The 22,093-nt window shown below is 38.2% G+C and overlaps 1 protein-coding gene across 9 annotated transcripts in view; it reads right to left on the bottom strand.

Annotated features, from left to right (window-relative positions):
- The window catches only part of DOP1A (DOP1 leucine zipper like protein A), a 111,722-nt gene that overhangs the window by 81,256 nt on the left and 8,373 nt on the right, over positions 1 to 22,093 (bottom strand). The window contains exon 2 of one of the 9 annotated variants that reach the window (XM_055134472.1): positions 2,197 to 2,293. The exons of the other annotated variants lie outside the window; for them this stretch is intronic. The gene's annotated coding sequence lies outside the window, so the exon portion shown is untranslated. The remainder of the gene's footprint in view (positions 1 to 2,196; positions 2,294 to 22,093) is intronic. 9 annotated transcript variants of the gene reach the window in all.

The following is a 22,093-nucleotide window of genomic DNA, read 5'->3' as shown; positions in this document are numbered from 1 at the left end:
TCCAGCCTTTCTGGAAAACAATAAGGACAGTCCTTTAAAAACTAGAAATTGAGCTTCCATATGACCCCGCAATACCACTTCTGGGAATATATCCCACGGAAGCAAAAAAGCACAGTAAAAATGACATCTGTGCCTATATATTCCTTGTAGCACTGTTCACAATAGCCCAAATCTGGAAACAACCCAAGTGCCCTATAACAGACGACTAGTTAAAGAAACTTTGGTACATCTACACAATGGAATACTATGCAGCTATTAGGAGAGATGAAGTCATGAAATTTGCTTATAAATGAAAAGACATGGAGAGTATCATGCTAATTGAAATGAGTCCGAAAGACAGGGACAGACATAGAACTCATCTGTGGAGTATAGAATAACATCACATGAGACTGACACCCAAGGACAGTAGATACAAGGGCCAGGGGGATTGCCCCATAGTTGGAAGCCTGCTTCATGAGCAGAGGGTAGAAGGCAGATGGAATAGAGAAGGGATCACTAAGAAAATGATGGCTGGAGGAATCAGTCAGGATGGGAGATATGTACTGGAAGTAGATAATGGACCAAACATGATGACCTCTCAGTATCTGTGTTGCAAGCCATAATGCCCAAAAGGAGAGAGAGTATGGGGAATATTGTCTGCCATAGAGGCAGGGGGAGGGTGAAAAAGGGGGGGGGTATACCCGGGATATTGGTGTTGGGGAATGTGCATGGTGGAGAGATGGGTGTCTGATAATTGTGTGACTGTAACCCAAACATGAAAGCTTGTAACTACCTCACAGTGATTTAATAAAATTTTAAAAAAGAAAGAAAGAAAGAAAGCTGCCTCTTCTTTTTCATTGTCTTAGGCTTTACAACTAGGAATTATAATGAATCCCTACTTTGCAGAACTAGGATCTACATAACTATGTGGCTGTCCCATGAGCCTTATTAAATTAACTTTTCCTTTGCTGATCAATCTGATAGTTTTGACTATTTTTTCAGCCCAAGAAGAATCCAGAAAGGTGGAATTGATATATTCAAAGAGAACTATTTTTGTGTACTTTCATAGACAATGAAAAAATGTCTGAAAAATTCAGGGATGTAAGATTAGGTAATACTTAGGAAATAAGTATGTACGTATTAAAATCATTTTCTAAACATGGGTTAGAAACCTTGGTATTTCTGTCATGTATCCTCATACAACATTTCTGACAATATATACCCCTCCACTGTGTTCGGACCTGAAAACACACTAAGACTGTTTAGATTGGAAACATCAAGGGTATATTAAGAATAAATAAGGAAGCAAGGGACTTATAAATCATCCTAATGTATTAAGCAATAAATGGGCACAAAGTATAACAGAATGGCAACTGCTTGGAATTAGATATTACTTTTAATAAAATTGGCAATATATGTGACTACTTATAATATATTCACAAATTATTTGACATTAATTTCAAAGAATAATACCTAATCATGCAGTCCTCTAAGGTGGACCTTGTGACACAATTAAAAGGAGAATAATAAGGCAGAGGTGACAGCATGCAATGGCCAAGACTGTCATAAAAGCACTCAGTGTTCCAAGTGTCCTGCTTTCTCTCCTGAGGAATGCCAATGACTTTCTCATTAAAAACATTTTTAAGGAGTTCTATAGAGAGAACCCAGTGGTAAAGAACTGAGGCTTTCTGCCAAAAGTTATGTGAGTCATGTTAATAAACAGAGCCTTCATTTTCAGCCAAGCTTTGACTGCAGCACCAACCAACATTTTGTCTGTAATTTCATCAGATCCTAAGCAAAAACTTTAAGTCCCTTGAACTCATCGTCCACAGAGAGTTAGCTGCCTTTTGTCACTTTGAGTGACAAAAATTTGAGTAATTTGTTACATAGCAATGAATAACTGATACAAAATATTGACAAAAGATTTCATTAAAGTTCAACATAAAAATCAAAGAGGCCTTGTTTCCCTTCTGAGGCACTCTGCCCATTCTCTAATAACCTTCCACATGCCTTCCTCTAGAACTACATGAGGGCCTGGAGAAAACTAAGGAGGGTCTAAGCCTAAACCTTATGAGACGTTAATACAATCTTATGGGGTAGGGCAAGTGTAATAAATATTTCCAACAAATGGTTTGGGATATAGGGAAGGGCACATACCAACATGAAATTGACTTTTTCCACACATCTAAACAGAAAATGAAATCAATCTGGACTTACAGATCAAAATATAACAGCTGACACTATGAAATTCTCAGAAGGAAATACTGGAGATAATCATTCTGCTCTTTGGCTATATCATCTTCTTAGAAATAGACTAAGAGTACCATAAGAAATAAAAGAAAAAGCTTAATTAGATTTCATTAAAATTAAACAATTTTGTGCTTCAACAAGATAACACCAAAAAAAAAGTGAGAAAAAAAAGACAGAATAGAAGAAAATATATCTTCCAAGTTTCTTTCTCATAAAGAACTTGAAATAGCTACATAAAATGTTCTTAGGGAACTGAAGAGGTGACTGAGAGGTGACATAGGGTCAGTGGTAGGATGTCATGGCACTTTGATGGTGGTGGGGTGCCGTAATATTGTACATCAATACAATTAACCTTAATACTGTGTCACCTAGACTATAATTTTTTAACCCATCCCTTCTAAGCTATAATTTTAAATAACAACAAGAACAACAGCAGAATTCTTCTGAGTCCATAAGAAAATTACAAATAATTTTAAAATAGACAAAGTACATAACGTGACACTCAATGTCATCAGGGAAGACTCAAAACCATAATGTAAAACCTGCTAAGACTGCTGTAATTTAAAAAGACAAAAGGTAGTTAGTAACAGAGTATTAGCAGAATGATGGGAAAGCCTTTACACAACGCTTCGGGAAATGAAAACTGGTGTTCCTATCTTAGCAGTCTAGTAGTCCTAAGGAGGTTAAAGATAGAATTACCATATGACTCATTAATCTATCACTAAGTATATCACCCAGGAGGAAACAAAACATATTTACATAAAAACTTTTACATGAACATTCCAAGAAAGTTACTCATACCATCCATAAGGGGAAAACAAACCAATGTCCATCAACTGATATGAGGATAAATGAAATACCATGACATATTATTCACCTGTATAAATTAATGAAGTATAGTAAGTCGTAATTTAAACTCATAAATAGGTTCTTAGGAACTTTAATCAGAGGGATATATAAGAAAAGCATGTTCTCAGAATTCTTTTTCTCTCTCTTAATTAAATAGTTTTATTGAGATACTGTTACAGAGCTTTCATGATTGAGTTTCAGTCATACAATGATCGAACACCCAGCCCTCCACCAGTGTACATTTTCCACCACCAATATCCCCAGTATCCCTCCTACCATCCCTCCCACCCCCACTGCCTTTATAGCAGGCACATTCCTTGTCACTCTCTCTCAACTTTGGGGCACTATGGTTTGCAATACAGATGCAGCATTCTCAGAATTCTATTCCTTGTCAGGCAAGATTGGTTCTTTTTGTTTCTTTTATTTTTCTTTAAATCCACAATATATTGAAATAAATGGAAAGGAATCACCACTTCTATTCAAGGACCTGATATCAGTACTATAGCAGTACTGATATCCTGCTACAGCATGAATAAACCTTTAAAACCTTATACTAATGAAATAATTCATTCACAAATTCATTATTATTTTATTTCTATAAAATGCCCCCAAAAGACATACTTATGGTGATAGAAATGAATTCTTAGTTAGATGGAAGGATAAAGTGGAGAAGGCAAGGACAAAGAGTGGCAGATTATTCAGTTTCCTTTAAGGATGACATGACAAACATTTTTTAAAAATTCATTGTATGGATGTTTATCTAACTCTGTGAAGGCAATGCAAACCTCTGAATTATTCACTTAAAATAGGTGTATTATACAGTATATGAATATCATTTTGATCTCAGTATAGAAATATATACACAAAAATATAAATATAGCTATAGATTGACGATACACAGGCGCACACACACTATCATCTCCACAACTTACATCTTACATTTTTTTTTTTTTTTTTGCTTTTTGGGTCACACCTGGTGAAGCACAGGAGTTACTCCTGGCTTTGCACTCAGGAATTACTCCTGGCAGTGCTCAGGGGACCATATGGGATGCTGGAATCGGACCCGGGTCAGCCTCGTACAAGGTAAACACCCTACCCACTGTACTATCACTCCAGCTCCAGACATCTTACATTTTTATGGGGGAAACAGTTTACTACTTTCATGCTATTCTCAAAAATATTTCTTCATAGACCTTAGAAAGGTTAAGAATGATCTAGAGAGCATTCAAGATGCTCTACAAATGTGTCTGTGGCACACATAAAGAATGCATAAGACCCAGGGGAGCACAGCATCTGCAAAAGGACATGCACTGGAAGAAACATCCACCAGCCCACAAAGACTCAAATGTGTGAAGGCAAGAGGCAGGGCAAGCCCAGGGTGAAGGAGCACTTCCAGGGTGGCAGGAAGGTAAGGAGCAGTCACTGAAAGAGAAAAGGGAATGGCAAATCCCTCAAGCTGGTGCCCAAAAGAAAAGGCTAGGCTTGCAACAGGACTCACAGAACATCAGTTCCAGACCGCCACTTCTAGGACGGAAACAGATTCAGGCTTTGAAGAAGCCAACTCAGTGGGCTGTAGCTCCCAGGACGGGCAGGGAGCAGCCCCTGCCAAGGGGAGGCTTGTCTGGGCTCCCACCCTCTCAGCTGAGTAGACCCAGCCCTGCCCACACAGCAGGTTCTGGCTGGACACTCTGGCTGACCACCCAAGTCAATTTTGCACAGAAATTCAGAAATCTCAGCATCTGCATTTGTTAATAGTGAGGCTGCACCTTAGCCCTGACTGAACAGAATTCGAGATTCACCTCAGGGTTATAGTCTCAAGTCCACCAACACAGTTCTCGGCCACTGGCCCTGTCCAGACAGGATCACAGTTTGGGCTCCGGCCTTCAGGGAAACTGACAGGTTTGTGGCCATAGCTCAGAAGCTACCCGAAAGCAGGCACACTGGACTCACTCCCCAGATGAAGTCAGAAGACACCCTGCAAAGGACTCCAAAAGGTTCCATTTGTGCCTGGACCTACCATGCCCAAAAGAGACTAAGAACCTAATGGTAAGTATCCAGAACACACAGAGCACAGTCTTCCCCAGGCTACAGATGGGAGCATCTATTCCTGAGAAAACAACCTGGACACTATCAGAAGTGGCAGCAGGTAGCATACACCCCAGAGGCGAGCCCTAACCATAGGGCCAAGGTATGGAGCAGCTACCTCCAAACGGGGCTATCAAATGTAAAAATCCCCCTGTAGCTACAAATTGCCTTGCTCAACAGCTGTTATCAAGTACACACTGCCACAAACTCCAGTTACTGCCCAAATCAGGGGGACCATGATGTGCCAACTATCAGACAACAGCAACTCTGGACTCTCATGAGTAAAGAAAATTAGAGCAAAAGCTCAAACATCCTGGATCAGATATCAAAGGGGAGAAATTATAATAGACACTTTAAGAATAAAAAATATGAGTGTATTCGAGCAATTCTACTCTGCTAAGCTAGAGTGCCTAGAAGGATTCTTAGAACCAAACAACCAAGACTAAATCAGGATACTGTATAAGAATTAATGACTTGCCTGGCATGCAGCTGATCCCAGTATGATTCCTGGTATCACACTGTCACCTGAGCATTATCAAGTGTAGACTTGGAGGCCAGTGAAGTGAGCAATGCCAACGCCCCAGGTAATCCCCAGCCACCACAGGGTATCGGCAAAACAGCTACATCCTCTTATTTAACTGCCAGCACAGTTGGCTGAGAAGTCTTGGAAAGAGCCCCAGGAAGCTCCTCTAAGCACTGCTTGGGAGACAACCTTTCCACACCTCCTCCCACACCCCCACCCCCGCCCCCAGCAAAAAAGAAAAAAGAAAAACTGAATAGAACAATGATGAATACAGAAATTAGCATTGTAATTTAAAACATCCCCAAGATCAAAAGCCCATTTCAAAATAGGTTCACTAATGAGTTCTACCAAACTTTCAAAGATGGCTTATTATATCTATCCCTCCATTTTTCTCAAATATAAAGGAAACAGAATTCTACCCCAATAACATTGTTGAAGCCAACATTAACCCCAATACTAAAAGATATATTAATAAAAAATAAAACTGAAGATGGATACCCCTGATGAACGTTGACACAAAGATCCTCAACAAAATCTTACTGAATAGAATACAACAATATATCGAAAGGATCATAAACTATACGATTCATTCCAGGGATGCATGAGTGAGTCAATATATCCAAATTAAGGAAAGATAATCATCATATGATATCAACCTATGTAGAGAAAACTAACAAATTTCAACATCCAAACATGATAAAAAAAAATAGAATTGAGTTTTCAACACAATAGGGAAAGAAGGCATGAAGCTCAGCTAGTCACAACCATTAAAACAAATCCACAGCCAACATCATACTCAATGGTGAAAAACTGAAAGCCTTCCCTCTGAGATTAAGCACAAAACAAGAATGATCACTTCCTCCACTACTATTCAATAGTTTTGGAAATTCCTGTCACAGCAATGAAGTTAAGAAAAACAGAAATCAAAGGGATCAAAATAAAAAGAACAAGTTAGACTTTCACAGTCTTCAGACTGTATGATACATAGAAGACATCATTTAAAAACTCAGCAACAATGAATCAATACAGCAAGGCAGCAGGCTATAAAATAAATTCACAAAAATCAGTTACAATTCTACATGCAATTAATGAACTAGAAGAAAGAAATTAAAAAGCCAACCTCATTTAAAATAACATCGCAAAACATCAAATATTTAGGAATGGCAAAGGATGGCACTTGAACATCTAAAACTGTAAGTCTACCAACATCTTTCTTCTTTTACTCACTATAATATTCTGGAAAGCTTTCTCTTTTCCATGTCATTTACATTACGGAAATTCAGCCTTCACACTTCAGCCCACTCAAAAATGCCTTATGACACTACCCCTTCAAATAAATCATCCATATAAAGGCCACCAGTAAATTGAATTAGCCAAATCAATGGTCATTCAGCTAGACCCTCATCTTCCTCTTAACTTTTCAGCAGTATTCAATATTCTGTATATGGCTACTGGGACAATATATTCTTGTTCTACTCTACTCTCTGCAATTTTTTTTCAGCCTATGTTGGCATCTCTTCTCAATGTAACTTATTATTATTACTATTGTTATTTCATGTATGCTGAGTATTAAAATGCTCAATTAGGACAGAAGCCTCTTTTCTCCCGCAGAAATTAGTTCCTTGGAAATTTTCTTCTTCTATTATTCTCTTCTTTTTCTTCTATTATTCTAAACTGCTGGGGTAGAGTTGCTTGCAACACATTTTTGAATCCTGTTTCAATCTCCCAAATTTGAGCCCCCAAATCCATGCTCCAGAGAAACTAGAGAACGCTTTTATTTTAATTTTTTTTTAATTATTTTTGTTTTTCAGGCCATAGCCAGTGGTTCTCAGGGCTTACTCTTGCTCAGAAATCAACTTTAGTTGAGCCCAGATGAGCTTCAAGGCTAGTGGACTGCCCACTGTACTCACGTCGGCAGGGCAGGTATCCTACCACCCAGTCACATTTCTGGCCTGGGCCCCAGAAGTTATTTCTAATATATAAAATTTATATTCTGCATTAAGGGTTTTTTTTGGGGGGGAGGGAAGAGAGGGGGTTCGGGCTACACACACACCAGTGTTCAGGGCTTGCTCTGTGCTCAGGGATTACTCCTGACGGGTTAAGGGACCAAGTGTCTCCAGACCCTTCAGGGCACTTGGTATTTGTTCTTCCCTCCTACAAATGCTCTCAGGTCAGTTCTGTGGAGCAAATTCCTTACCATTCCTCTAAATCAATATAAAACTTTCAGACAAGCTTTTTCTGATTAAACTATATCAAATGCCATGAGCCAGACCCACAATCTTAACGTCTACTCTAGATCATCAAATTATGTCCTTCCTTGCACTTAGTACAGACTGAAATGTCGTATGTTTCCTCTCCATTTTCCCTCATTAGAAAGCAAATGCTAAGAGGTCAGGCAATATGAATAAGGTTCAAAACCATTTTGATTTGCTTTCCCTGAGAAAATCTTTGTAGAAAGGAGAACTGTTCTGCTTGCTAATTAACCAGCATAGGTAAAACTGATCCTACTCCTTTCATATACTACATTCATATGGTGAATGTTTAAAAAAAATCAAAGATTTTCTTAAGAACAGCTATAAATTGTGTTCTATCTATACTTTTTTTAAAAGATCGGCTCAGATTAAGCATCCTTGTCAAATATACTTAAATGGGTAGAATGTCATACTAATCCTTGTGAAGAAAATTTAATAAATATGCAACCTCCAGAAGTGAACAAAATTAGATGCAACCCTAAATTGGAGAAAATTGTGACAAGAGTTTATTGTGCTTTATTTATTTTTACATTTTCACTTTTATATTTAGTAAAAGAAAAAGAAAAATTTAAAACAGGAGAAATAAAAAAAAGTCCAAGGTCTGTCATATTACAAAAGGTAAACTTGATCTTGATTTAATGATGCCTATTTTTCAGTAAGTATATCCACACAAATTTATACATTTGGCTGATAATCCTGGAGTCTTCTCATAATTGGGGGAGGCTTCCCATACTTTCAAAAACCCTGACAGTCATTCCCACCTCCCATTGCCACTACCGTATCAACTCATTGCCCAGCTCTACAAATTCTAAAGTTTCTAGGCCATGCAGCTCAACATGCAGCCATGCAGCACCTCCAAATTCTACAATACTGAAATTCCACTAAGAGCACAGAAAATTAGAAGGGAAAGTAACGTAGAAGCCAACTAAATTCAGTAAACAAAAAGATAACACAGAAGGCTCAGCTAGCAACAAACAGCTTAGTAAATCCTTGGACAAGTACTTATTATTTTGAGATATAACAATTTTCACAAATTTTCTTCTACTGAATTATTTTTTATAATTCCATAAGCCATTTAGTTGAAACAAGCAACAGAAAACAAATTATTGCATGCCTGCTAAGGCAGCAGGCTCGGGGGTGGTAGGGAAATTGGGACAATGGTGGAGGGAAGGTCACTCTGATGATGGACTTGGTACTGGAGCATCAAAAGCCTGATAACAACTGTTTTGTGAACAACTTTATAAACCATGGTGTTGAAATAAAATATTGAATGTAATTTAATATTATTGTATTGAATATAATGTAATGTATTGAATATAATATACACGCAATAATAAAATATAATGTATACAATATACATTAATGTATAATGTATAATGAATATAGTAATATAATATAATGTATTGAATATTATTTAATATTACATATATACATCTTATATATGCATCTGTGTTCACTGCAGCACATGGCCAGGATATGGAAAACCATATGAACAACAACAGATGAATGGATTAAAAAAGTTACCTTCAAATATAAAATGGAATACTATGTAGTTCAAGAAAAGACAAAATAATGCAGTTTGCTGCAACATGAATGGAACTGGAGGATGTCATGTTAATTAAAGCAAGTGAGAGAGAAGGACAAGTACCAGCTGATCCTCCTCATCTAAGGAATCTAGAGAGACAAAAGGAAATGGTATCGAATAATGATTATGAAACTGATTAACACATGAAGGAGGGGGTGTGAGGGCCAAGAATGAAGATCAGATTAGAGGTGACATAGTGTCAATGGTGGAGGGCCGTGGGCACTTTGGTGATGTACGTCAACACTATAAAATTTTAACACTATTGCATGACTGTTACCTAAACTATCACAACAAGAAATATGTAATGGGGCACCAAGAAATATACAATAAGACTAAACCCTATGAGGCTGGAGAGATAGTACAGCAGGTAGGGTGCTTTCCTTGTAGCTGGCTGACCCGGGTTTGGTCCCTGACACCACATATGGTCTCCCAAGTCCATCAGGAGTGATCCCTATGTGCAGAGTGAGGAATAAGCCCTTATAACTGACAGGTGTGGCCAAAGCCGGTTCCCCCCCAGGACCCCCAAAACCTTAATGCAACATATAAATATTATACCTGTTAGAAATAATTTCTGTGGCCCAGGAATGTGACTCAGTGATAGAACACCTTCCTGCATGAGTGAGGTCTCAAATTCATTCCCTGCACCACCCCACATCACTCCATCAATCCCTAGCACTATGACTGGGATCCCTGGCACAAGTTTGACTTCCAAGTATGAGATCCTCAAACAATGAAACATCAATAATAAAAATGGGGGGAGACAGAAGAGAGAGCATAGGGGCTATCAGGGTCACCTTGCACATGGCTGATCCAGTCTGATTCCAGGCACCATGAATGGTCCCACAACATCACTTAGTACGATTCCTGAGAACAGAGTAAACCCTGAGCACCAGGGTTATAGCCCCCAAATACACACACACACACACACACACACACACACACACACACACACACACACACACACCACCTCATGTGGGGGGTGGGGGGAAACAATCTGTGAATTCTTAAAAAATGCTAACAAAACTCCTCCTAGCTTTGAATTCTATTGTTTTGGTACATAAGCTACATGAACAATGCAATCTAGAAAATAAAACAATATTGCCACCTATATGATACTTTAATGGGTAGGTGGGACTGAACTGTACACATCATTAGCTATAATGAGCACTATACATTTGCTCTTGAATTAAACAACCATCATCCTGACCCACAGCACACTAGCCAACGCAAACTACCCACAGCTTGTTCAAAGCAATGATTAATAATGGCAGGGACATTGAGGTAGTAATTTCCCTGTAGCAAGCACTATCCCGAGCCAGCCTTTAAACAAGAGTTAAATAACCACATTTTAAAAGGCAGGCACGTTCATGAAGCAATGTGCATATGAATGTTTGAGAGCTGGAGAGAGAGGCAAGAAGAACTATGAGAAACTGACCACCAGGCCTGCTAAACAGCTTTTTACCATAGTTCCTAATTCCTTTGTGTGGATGATCCCACCTAGCTTTCTTACTCATTTTTCAAAAACCTATTCAGGTTTTCTTGACATTTTAGCTCCCCATTTTATAGATTTTTTTTTCCAGCTGAAGTTGACTGTGGCAGACAATTCTTTTAGAAAGGTATTTAACCATATGGTATATTAACCATACCTCCTGAATTGCTTCCACCTGGACTATTAAACAGCTTATTTTCACTACCTTCAGCTTCTTGAAGAATCCATTTCACACACCAAAAATAGTTTTGAGCATACTTATTACTCCCTGATAGAAGCTGAGAAAAATTTGTAATTCATGAAAAATATTTTCACCTAAAATTTATATTAGCATGCAAGTGATAGTCCATTACTTGTAAATGAAAGGCGAACTCTGAATCAAGTAATTAAAATTTCTTCATAAACTGGACCGATTACCTTGGAAGCCACATTTATGTATATTCTCATGAAGCAAAATCCACTTCATTAAACTTGAGTAAGCCTTAAAAATATTTCTCAATCCACATCTTTTTGAAAAAAAACAAACACCCTGATTCAATTTTTATTTAGGCTCCATGACTTAGAACACTGTTAATGGTACTGTTTCTCGAATATGAGATCTCAAAACCACAATCACCACCGGACTGTCAGCATCCCGTTGGCACTGCTTCCCACCCCCCCTGCCATATAACCGTTGTTCTCCTTGGCCATCTTTTATTACCTTACTATATTTCTTTATATTACACCTACGAGAAATCATCATGCATCCGTCCCTCTCTCTGTGACTTATTTTGCTCACTCTAGTTCCATCCACAGAGCAGCAAACAGTAAAATTTCATCTTTTCTTACAGGAGAGCAGTATTCTGTTATATTACATAAGTATGTAATGTGTAATGTACGTAATTGTAATATAATGTGTGTGCTATATATATTTAATAAACTAGAATGAATACATATGGGTGTGTGTATATATATATATATTCCAGTTTATCAATTAATCTGTTACTGCTCACTTGAGTTGTTTCCAGATCTTAATTATTGTGAATAGTGCTGCAATAAACATACATATGCAAACATCTTTTCAAATTAAATGTTGGGGTTCATGAATGCTGAGAAGTGGAATCACTGTGCCAAATGGAAGCTCAATTCATAATTGTTTAAGAAGCCTTCATACTGTTTTCCATAGAGTCTATACTAGATGGCATCCCGACTAACTGGTTGATTTTCTTTTTAATGTGTGCTAAACTCTTTGGAGTGAGGTGATATCTCATTGTTTATTTGCATTTCTCCTGATAAGTGACAAAGAACAATTTTTCAATATACCAACTGGCCAAGACATAGTGTCTTCTTTGAGAAAGTGTCTGTTCACCTCCTCTCCCCCACCTTTTTTAATAATGTTCTTTTATTCTGTGCCATGTGAGAAGTTCTGCAATCATTTCCTGTGTTCTTATGGTACATAAAAAGATGTGCAGTTATTTTGTTGCTTTTAGAAGCTTATGTAATATAATTAGTCTCAAGCAAACAAATTTAACATTATACATAACTACCATTTTTTCCCAGTGAATTCAGCAGTGAATCCAACTCCCCACTCATAAAAGATAATTAGAAACATTCGAAGTTTTGATACTCAAACACACGTTGTCTAAAAATGATAGAAAAATAAGCATTAGATTAAAAAACAAACCTATTTCCACTGTAAATAGTCTGACAATTGATTGGAGTTCTGTCACTTAAATAAAATTACAAAACTGATTATCATTCATTTTTCAAAACAACATCAAGAAATTACTGCCAAAATAAAGAAGTTCCCACTAAACTGAGTGAAGCAATCAACATGTTGATGATGAGGCAAAATTCACTGGCTAATTCCTCTCAAAATATTAGGTTATAATTACATTATGCTACTAAACTCAATGCTTTTTGCTTTTTAAAAAAATATTTTAAATAACATTGGGGCTGGAGCAATAGCACAATGGATAGGGCATTTGCCTAGGGCATTTGCCTTGCACGCGGCCAACCCGGTTTGATTCCCAGCATCCCATCTGGTCCCCTGAGCACCGCCAGAGGTGATTCCTGAGTGCAGAGCCAGGAGTGACCCCTGTGCATCGCTGGGTGTGACTCAAAAAAAAGTGAAAAAAAAATTTAAAATAACAAGCATATATAGTAGTAAGCCACTACTTATTATGTCTTCACTGCTTACCAAACGACATCAACTGTTTTGTTGTCTGCATTCCTTGTTCTTGACTTTGATCTAAGAACTCTGCTTCAGGGCAGGAAAGACAGCAGAGCGGGTAGGGTGCTTGCCTTGCATGCAACTGATGTAGGTTCAACCCTGAGCATTGCAAGTTGTGCTCCTCGCCCCCCTGCACCCCCCCACACCAAAAAATGACCACATTAAAAAAAATAAAGCTGTGTTTCAGAATTTGGTAATGGGAAATACGGATATAGAATTATTAAACCACAAAGATGATCACAGGTTAAATAAACATAATAAGATGCTTTACATTCTGCACTGGAGCATTAGACATGTTACCTTATGTAAACTTTTTATAAATTTTTCCAAGTTTCCTTTTATGTTGAACTCTGGTTTTGACAACAGTACCTATATTACTGTCTTATACTAGCAAGTACTGCTACATTGTGCCCACGGAAGACAGACTCCTCCACTGTTATCCCAAGGTGCCCTCCCTCTGTGCCAGCACACGTAGCTCACAGTTCTATAAACCATATCTAAGGGTTGTTTCCACTGGGAACTGTCTAAAATCTTGCTTTATTTCTTTCTATCCTGCAAATGAAATCATCTACATTTGTTCTTTTCCTTCTGATGCACTTCACTTCGCATGTTACTACCCACTCTATCCAATTTGAAACAAACTGAAAGATTTCATCTTTTCTTTCATCACCTTGTAGTATGGTATAAATATCATACAATTTCTTTATCTGTTCATCTGTTTTGGGGTTTTTGGTTTGTTTTCAAGATCTTGGCTACTATAAATAATGCTGCGATTAACATAGTTGTACATATATCCTTTTGGATAAATATTTTCATGTTCTTGGAATAGATGCAAAGTAGTGGAATTGCAGGGTTAAGAGGAAGCTCTATTATTTTTTAAAAAATAATGTTCACAATAATTCATTAATTACATTCAATACTTACATTCAATATGTAATAAATGGGCTAGAGTGATAGCACAGCGCTAGGGCGTTCACCTTTCATGAGGCCAACCCATGTTCAATTCCTACACCCCTCTCGGAGAGCCTGACAAGCTACCGAGAGTATCAAGTCCACACGGCAGAACCTGGCAAGCTCCCCGTGGCATATTGGATATGCCAAAAACAGTAACAATAAGTCTCACAATGAGAGACATTACTGGTGCCCGCTCGAACAAATCGATGAGTAACGGGATGACAGTGATAGTGACAGTGATGTAATAAACACCAGATCCACCACCATTACCTCCTTCCCACCACCATTATTTTGAATTTTCCCAACCACCACCCAAGCCTGCCCCAATAGCAGATCCTAAATAATTTATTTTGTATTGCTTGTTATGTATAATTTGCTAAAAAGGATCAAAAACGATTTCTTTAAAAGAAAGTGTGAAGATTATTGTACTCACCCTGAAGTCATTAAGCCCTTATATAGGAGATTACTAACCCGTTGGTACAAGTTAAGCCTTGTGTGCTAATTTTTTAATCGAGATTGGTTGCCCTCTACATCCCATTCAATGTGGTATGCTATTACTCCTGGGACATCAGTGGTATAGAGTCGTGGCCACATACTCCAAGAATTCTAATATCTTAAATATTAGAATTTAAATATTAGGTGATACAGCTGAATTTTTAACTGGATGGTCACTTTGGGGTCTGGAGGCATCTCTGCTGCCTGTTGATCTCTCCCAAGATTTATTTCTGAGTCTCTGGATCCTGGATGGTCAATGAGCTTACATGGAGCCAGAGGCAGTTCCTGGGCATGACTGCCAGGCTTCCTGAAGAACAGGGGGATGCAGGGAGGCCACCCAATCCTGACGCCATGAGAGCCTGGAGATTTTGGTCACAAAACCTGTATACCTGAGTGTTTCAGCAGATTCATTCATGGATGAGACTCATCTGAGTCTGTGGAGTCTACTGTGAGCATGGTGGTGATTGGATTCTGAAGGTTTTCGGCTGCTGGGGTGGGTGGAAGAGGGGGAAGCTCTTTTTTTTTTTTAATTTTTTATTAGTGAATCACCATGAGGTACAATTACAGACTTACAAACTTTCGTGCTTGCATTTCAGTCATACAATGGTTGAGTACCCATCCCTCCACTAGTGCCCATCCTCCACCACCAATGGTCCCAGCATCCTCCCACCAACCCCACCGTGTCCCCTCCACACCACCCGCCTCTGTGGCAAGCAAGGCATTCCCTTTTGCTCTCTCTCTCTCTCTCCTTTTAAGTGTTGTGATTTGCAACAGAGGTACTGAGTGGTCATCATGTTCGGTCTATGGTCTACATTCAGCCTGCATCTCCCATCCTGAGCAGGGCCTCCTAGAACCGTTTACTTGGTGGTCCCTTCTCTATCTGAGCTGCCTTTTCCCCAAGCATGCAAGGCTGGCTTCTAAGCTTTGGAGTGAGGAGTAATCCTCTTGGTACTTATCTCTACTATTCTTGGGTGTTAGTCTCCCATTGTGTTACTCATTCCACAAATGAGTGCAATCTTTCTATGTCTGTCCCTCTCTTCCTGACTCATTTCACTTAACATGATACTTTACATGTTGATCCACCCATATAAAAAATTTCATGACTTTTTTTTTTCTAACAGCTGCATAGTATTTTATTGTGTAAATGTACCAAAGTTTCTTTAGCTAGTCATTTGTTTTCCGGAACTCCGTTTTTTTCCAGATTCTGGCTATGGTAAACTGTGCTGCAATGAATACATAAGTGCAGATGTCATTCTTAATTGTTTCCACTTTCCAAGAAGTTGAGCTGATAAAGTGAGAGTGGTAGGGCGGAGCTCCAGGTGAACTACTTAGTTTAATTGCCAATTTAAATCTCTCCCATAGGAAAGGTCAAACTAGACAATGGGACAGTGGGGATGGAAGATAGGGTTTTATTCTCTCTCTCTCTCTCTCTCTCTCTCTCTCTCTCTCTCTCTCTCTCTCTCTCTCTCTCCCCCCCCCCCTCTCTCTCCCTCTCCTCCTCCTCTCTCATGTGAATACTGTATTTTCTTATCTGCTTATCTGTTTATAGGTACTTAAATTGTAGACTGTTTCTGCTCTGGCTATTGTGAACACTACTACCATGCATCTGGGTATGTAAATATGTTTTAGATATCCAGTTTCAATTTTGTTCCAATATGGAGCCAGCACTGGGATTACTGGCTCATACGGTAGTTTTTAATATATATATATATATATACACACACACACACATATATATATATATTTGCTTTTTTATTTGGGTCACACCCAGCAATGCTCAGGGGTTACTCCTGGCTCTGCACTCCTGGTGGTGCTCGAGGACCATATGGGATGCTGGGAATCGAACCCGGGCCAGCCACGTGCAAGGCAAATGCTCTACCTGCTATACTATCATTCCAGCCCCCATATGGTAGTTATATTTTTAATTAAAAAATTTTTTAGAAACTATAGTACTGTTTTCCATAGTAGCTGTGACATTCTCTTGGCAGCACAGACATTCTTTACATTCTCAGCAACACTTAAAAAAAAAAAGTAATCATCTAAGTAAATGTAAAGTGACATCTCCTAGTCTGGATTTTCATTTCTCTAACGATAAATGATGCTGAACCTATTTTTATGTGTTTGTTAACTGTTTGTATATTTATAAAATGTTCACTCCTTTGCCCAATTTTTAATTGAGCTGTTGTTTCTTTTCTGCATTATACACATATATACACACACATATATATGTATATATGTATATGTATATAATATATATTATATGTATATAATAATATCCTGTATATATATGTATATATATACAGGATATTATTCCTTTATCACATATGTGATTTGCAAATATATGTCCCATTCTATAGGTTTCCTTTTTATTTTTCAGTGTTTTGATGCACAAAGTTTCAAAGTTTGATGTAGTCATATTTATCTATTTATGCCTTTATCACTTTTGAGTTTTCTCTCATATTTAAGTAATCGCTGCTAAATGCAATGCCAGTAAGTTTTCCCCCATATTTTCTTCTAGGAGGTTATGCTTTTAGGTACTACTTTCAGGACTTGAATTCACTTTGAGTTAGTTTTTATGTGGGGTACAAAAAAGGTCCAATTTCATTTCTTTAATAAGTGAATATCCAGTTTTCCTAATATAATTTATTGAATAAGCTAACTTTTCCAAGTCACGACACCTGATGTTGACTCTATGCACAGCAGACTTTTATTTCAGAGATTTCTATTCTATTAGTCTGAAGACAGGACCACACCATTTTGATTACTGCAGCATTGTAACAAAATGTTCTGCCTGAAACACGGAATCTCAGCTTAATCTGGTTAGTACCTACTCATCCTTCAAGCCTCGGATTTTACCCCCTTTGGGAGTTGCTTCCTCAACACTTAAACTCATATTCCTTTCTGTGAACTCTCATAATACATTGCTCTATCATAGAACTTACTTTGCTTTATTGTAATTGAACTGTGACTCCCAGGGTGATAATCCACGTGTTAAGAGCCCTCATCTATCACTTGAGTTCTTACATACCCAGCTACAAGCAAAGTGCCCAGCCACAGCGAAGGACCAATAAACATTTAAAAAAAATTAATAACAGAACATACTTAGCTGGTAAAAAACAATGAATAAATTACTGATTTAAAAAAACATTCCAAGAAATGTGAATTAAAAAATTTTAAAAATCAAGGGGCTGGAGATATGATTCGAGTGGTGGAGAATATTGCCTTGCATGTGAGAATTTCAGGTTATACCTCTCCCCAAGCAAAGTCAGGTGTGGAGTCATAGCAATAGCAGAACACTAAAGAGAAAAACCAAACAAGGAAAATCAAGGAATTGAACAGTATTGGCAGTATGCTACCTTTTATATAAAAAGGCATAAACCATATATGCACATTATTTGCATATGTATGTCTCTGAAAGAATATACATGAAAGCTAATTTACTTTCTAAGGACCAGGTGGGAATCAGGTAGCTAGATGCCTGGGAGAAAAGCCTTTTCACTGTATACCTTTTTTTTTTTAACACTTTGAATCCTACAAATTATTCCCTATTCATGGTATAAAATTAAAATATTTAACTTTAAAATAAATGAGGGGTGGAAGAGATAGTACAGCATGTAGGGTGCTTTCCCTCCAAGCAGCCAATCCAGATTCTATCCCCAACATCCCCTAATAGTCCAGATCTCAGAGAAGTGATCCCTTAGCACAGAACCAGGAGTAAGCCCTGAGGACCTCTAGATCTGGTGAAGAAGAAGGAAAAAGAAGAAAAGGGGGCTGGAGCGACAGCACAGCGGGTAGAGCATTTGCCTTGCACACGGCCAACCCGTGTGGTTTGATTCCCAGCATCCCATATGGTCCCCCAAGCACTGCCAGGAGTAATTCCTGAGTGCAGAGCCAGGAGTAACCCCTGTGCACCACTGGGTGTGACACAAAAAAGCCAAAAAAAAGAGAAAAGAAGAAAGGAAGGAAGGAGGGGAAAGTGGGAAAGAGGGGTAGGATTGGAAGGAGGGGAAGGAGGAGAAAAAGGAGGAGGAGGAAGAGGAGGAGGAGGAGGAGGAGGAGGAGGAGGAGGGGGAGGAGAAAGAATATATAATTAATGTTCCTAAAAGGACATTAAATATGTGTTATATGTGTAACAGCTGTGTAATATGTGGCATTTCTTCCCTCATCATCTGGTTAAGGAAAAGAAAATCTAAATAAATAAAATTTGTTCCTTAAGTGTTACACTTAAATCGTACTACTATCCTCAAAAAATAGCTATTTTTGTTGATAAAGTACATGCTTTATTTAGTCTAGTAAGATTCAGTGATACTTTAAATTAATCTTTGCAGATTCAAAATTTCAAAAATTATCAGTTGAGTATGCACTACACATAGAATGCATACTTCTATTCAGAGCCATGCTCCTGTCTTTGCTGTGCAAGATACAGAAGCTAGTTTTCCAAGAGACGGCTTCCAAAGCGCCAACTCCTGATACTGAAGTTCCACACAGCTAGTCTCCTCTCACACAAAATTACTACTGACGTGTGCAAGCAATGAACAAAGTGTTAACAGAAATGGAAGCTGGGTCATAGAAGACACCGCAATCTCCATCTCAGGTCTCACTCTGAAGCAAGCTGACTGGCATGTCATAAAGACACACAGCAGCTCTAAGGGAAGTCCCATCTGGAGAGGGCTCCAGACTACACCCAGGAGCCAGAAATAACCTGCCAGTCACGGGGCAGGGGGCCCTGATATGGGGTCTCCAATCTAAACCAAACCTTTACAGCCCAACAACTTCACAAAATCCTCCTCAGAACTTCACTGCCAAACCACTGCCCAATGCCTTCTGACAGAAACTGTGACAGAGAATCATTGCTATTCTAAGCCACATTTTGAGATCATTTGTTATGCAGTATTAGATAATAAAAAAGCCACAACCTCTATCCTTAAAATACATAATAAAAATAGCACTTATCATAACAAAACCCATAATTACAGAACCAGATACATCTGAGGCACAGTGCTTTGAGAATAGCCCTCCAATAAATGTCAGATGCCATAAAAAAAAGAGAGAGAGAGAAAACTGTTTCTTAGAGCCCTTCACTTTGGCTTACAAGTGCACAACTAAACTGAATATGAATAAACTATATATGAAACTGGAGCATATATAAGTCATTTAAAAATCTTCCACCATGAGAAACGCTAACTTTAAAGAAACTGTGTTCTACAATTTTCCTTACAAATAAAACTACTGTCCAGAAGCTTCTAAAACTGAGACACATGGCAACACATGAGTAACTGTAGATGGAAAAGCTACTGTACCAAGTGCAATCAGTAAGCTGGGTTGGCATCTGTGGTATATCAAAGTTCCAAGGGGCTGGAAAATTTGATCAATCATTTATATAGCCTAAGGATTTCGGTAACTGACATTTTAAGAAAATTTTCATGGCATAAGACAATCAAAAGCAACTAGAAACAGGGCCATTTTCAAAGACTAAGAATTCCTTGAAATCAATGATTAAGATTGTGACGTTTTTATAATTTTATCTGATTACAGTGAATTATCACTTTTCACTGATATCAGTTTATCTGAGCTTCTTTTTGTTTGGGGCTCAGGGAACTCTGATGGCAAGACTCCAAGGAGCTTGTGTGGGTCCAGGGATCAAACCTGGGTCATTCATGTGTAAGACAAGTGCCTTAGCCCAGTGTACTCTCTCTCCTGCCCTATCCATACTACTTCTACACTGCTGCTTGATTTTATACTAGAGACAAAGTAAAAAATTGTTTGGGTGAAGGTAGTTTTATGAAATAGACAACTGAAACAAAGAAATATTCTCTTCCAGACCTAGTGAGCACATTAGAAGTTTACATTTTAAGCAATTGGCCTGGGGGTGGATGAGGCAGGGGGTGAAGGGGGCCAAAGCTAGTGCAGAGGGTAGGGCACTTGCCTTGCATACAGTCTACCCAGATTTGATGCCCAGCACCCAATTTATCTTTCCCTGAGCCCACCACGAGTGATCCCTGAGTGCAGAGTCAGGAGTAAGCCCTGAGCACCACTGGGTGTGGCCCCCAAACAAAAACAATCTCAGGGTCTTAGAGAGTTCAACCAGTTGGAACACATATTTTGTATGCAGAAGGCCTGGGTTTGACCCTTGACTCCATGTATGTTCACCTAAGCACCTCGAGGTGTGGCCCCCGAACCACACCTTAAGGTGCTTCAAATATTCAGAAGCAATCTAACCTCTGGCTTAGTAGTAAAATATTGTGTACACTGATAAAACCTAAAATTACTAATAAGGAAAACAATTTTCAGACACTATCAAATTAAATGGTCTAGTTACCTGAATTATTTATTCATGAACACAAAATAAGTTCCTAATAACAGATATATACCTATAAATAACCATACCAAGTTGCATACATGCTATATTTTACATAGAAAGAGAATTAATTTTTAGTATGTACTCATATAAAATTCTGCTAAAGAGAATTTTTCACCACCTTGAATGAAAAAAAGCCTGGAAATTCCCTCTGCATGATGGCAATAATGAAATATTTCAAACCTAAGAAATGAAGAGAGCAAGATATTAGATTCTTTAAGTGTAAAACCTCATCTACTTTCAGAGGAACTTTACCAGATAAACATATTAACATGATATTAATATTTAATCACTCCTAAATCAAGTCATCACTTTGTCATATAAAAGATTCATACTACATTTATCTCTTTAGATTCAAAGATCTATCTTAGATATTGGAGAGATAACCCTTTGAGTACCTTCAAGAGGACCTGAGCTGGCTCCCCTGCATCAAAAGCCCCAAGAAACTGTTGGGTGGCCCAGGCAGACCCCACCTGCACCCCCACTCCTACTGCCTTTTGGCAGAGTCCAAGCAGGAAGAGTCAGTATTGCCCGGAGTTCCTGTTCCTGGCCACACAGCGCCAATGGGGAGGACCCCGTGAAAAAAAGATTTATCTTAAAAGCTAATGGATACTAACAGCAAAGAGATGAAGGTGTTTTATCTGATAATTTTACTTGTAAATGTAACAGTAATATTAAAAAAATTACTGAAAACACTTTCTGCTGAGTCAATGGTTAGTATCTGTTCTTCCTATTGCATTTACTATTTATTTATTTTTTGGTAGTTGTTGCTATCGTGCATGGTGTAGGATAGCGTCTAGGAGTCTGAGGTTACTGTTGACAGGGCTCTGGGGGCCATGTGATGCCAGGGACCCAGCCTATGGTCTCCCACAAATCTATGATCTCTATTATATATAACTAATATATAAATATTAATATGTAATATATGGTAATAACACGTATGTATATAATTATTAAAACAACATAATTATATTATATATAATATTATGTTCTATATATTATATATTATCATATTATATATGGTATATAATAATATTATTGGGGGGGAATGCCAGGATCAAA

The sequence above is a fragment of the Sorex araneus genome, chromosome 4 (assembly GCF_027595985.1).
Source record: "Sorex araneus isolate mSorAra2 chromosome 4, mSorAra2.pri, whole genome shotgun sequence".
Taxonomy (NCBI): Eukaryota; Metazoa; Chordata; class Mammalia; order Eulipotyphla; family Soricidae; genus Sorex; species Sorex araneus.
This window is presented reverse-complemented; position numbering and strand designations above follow the sequence as displayed.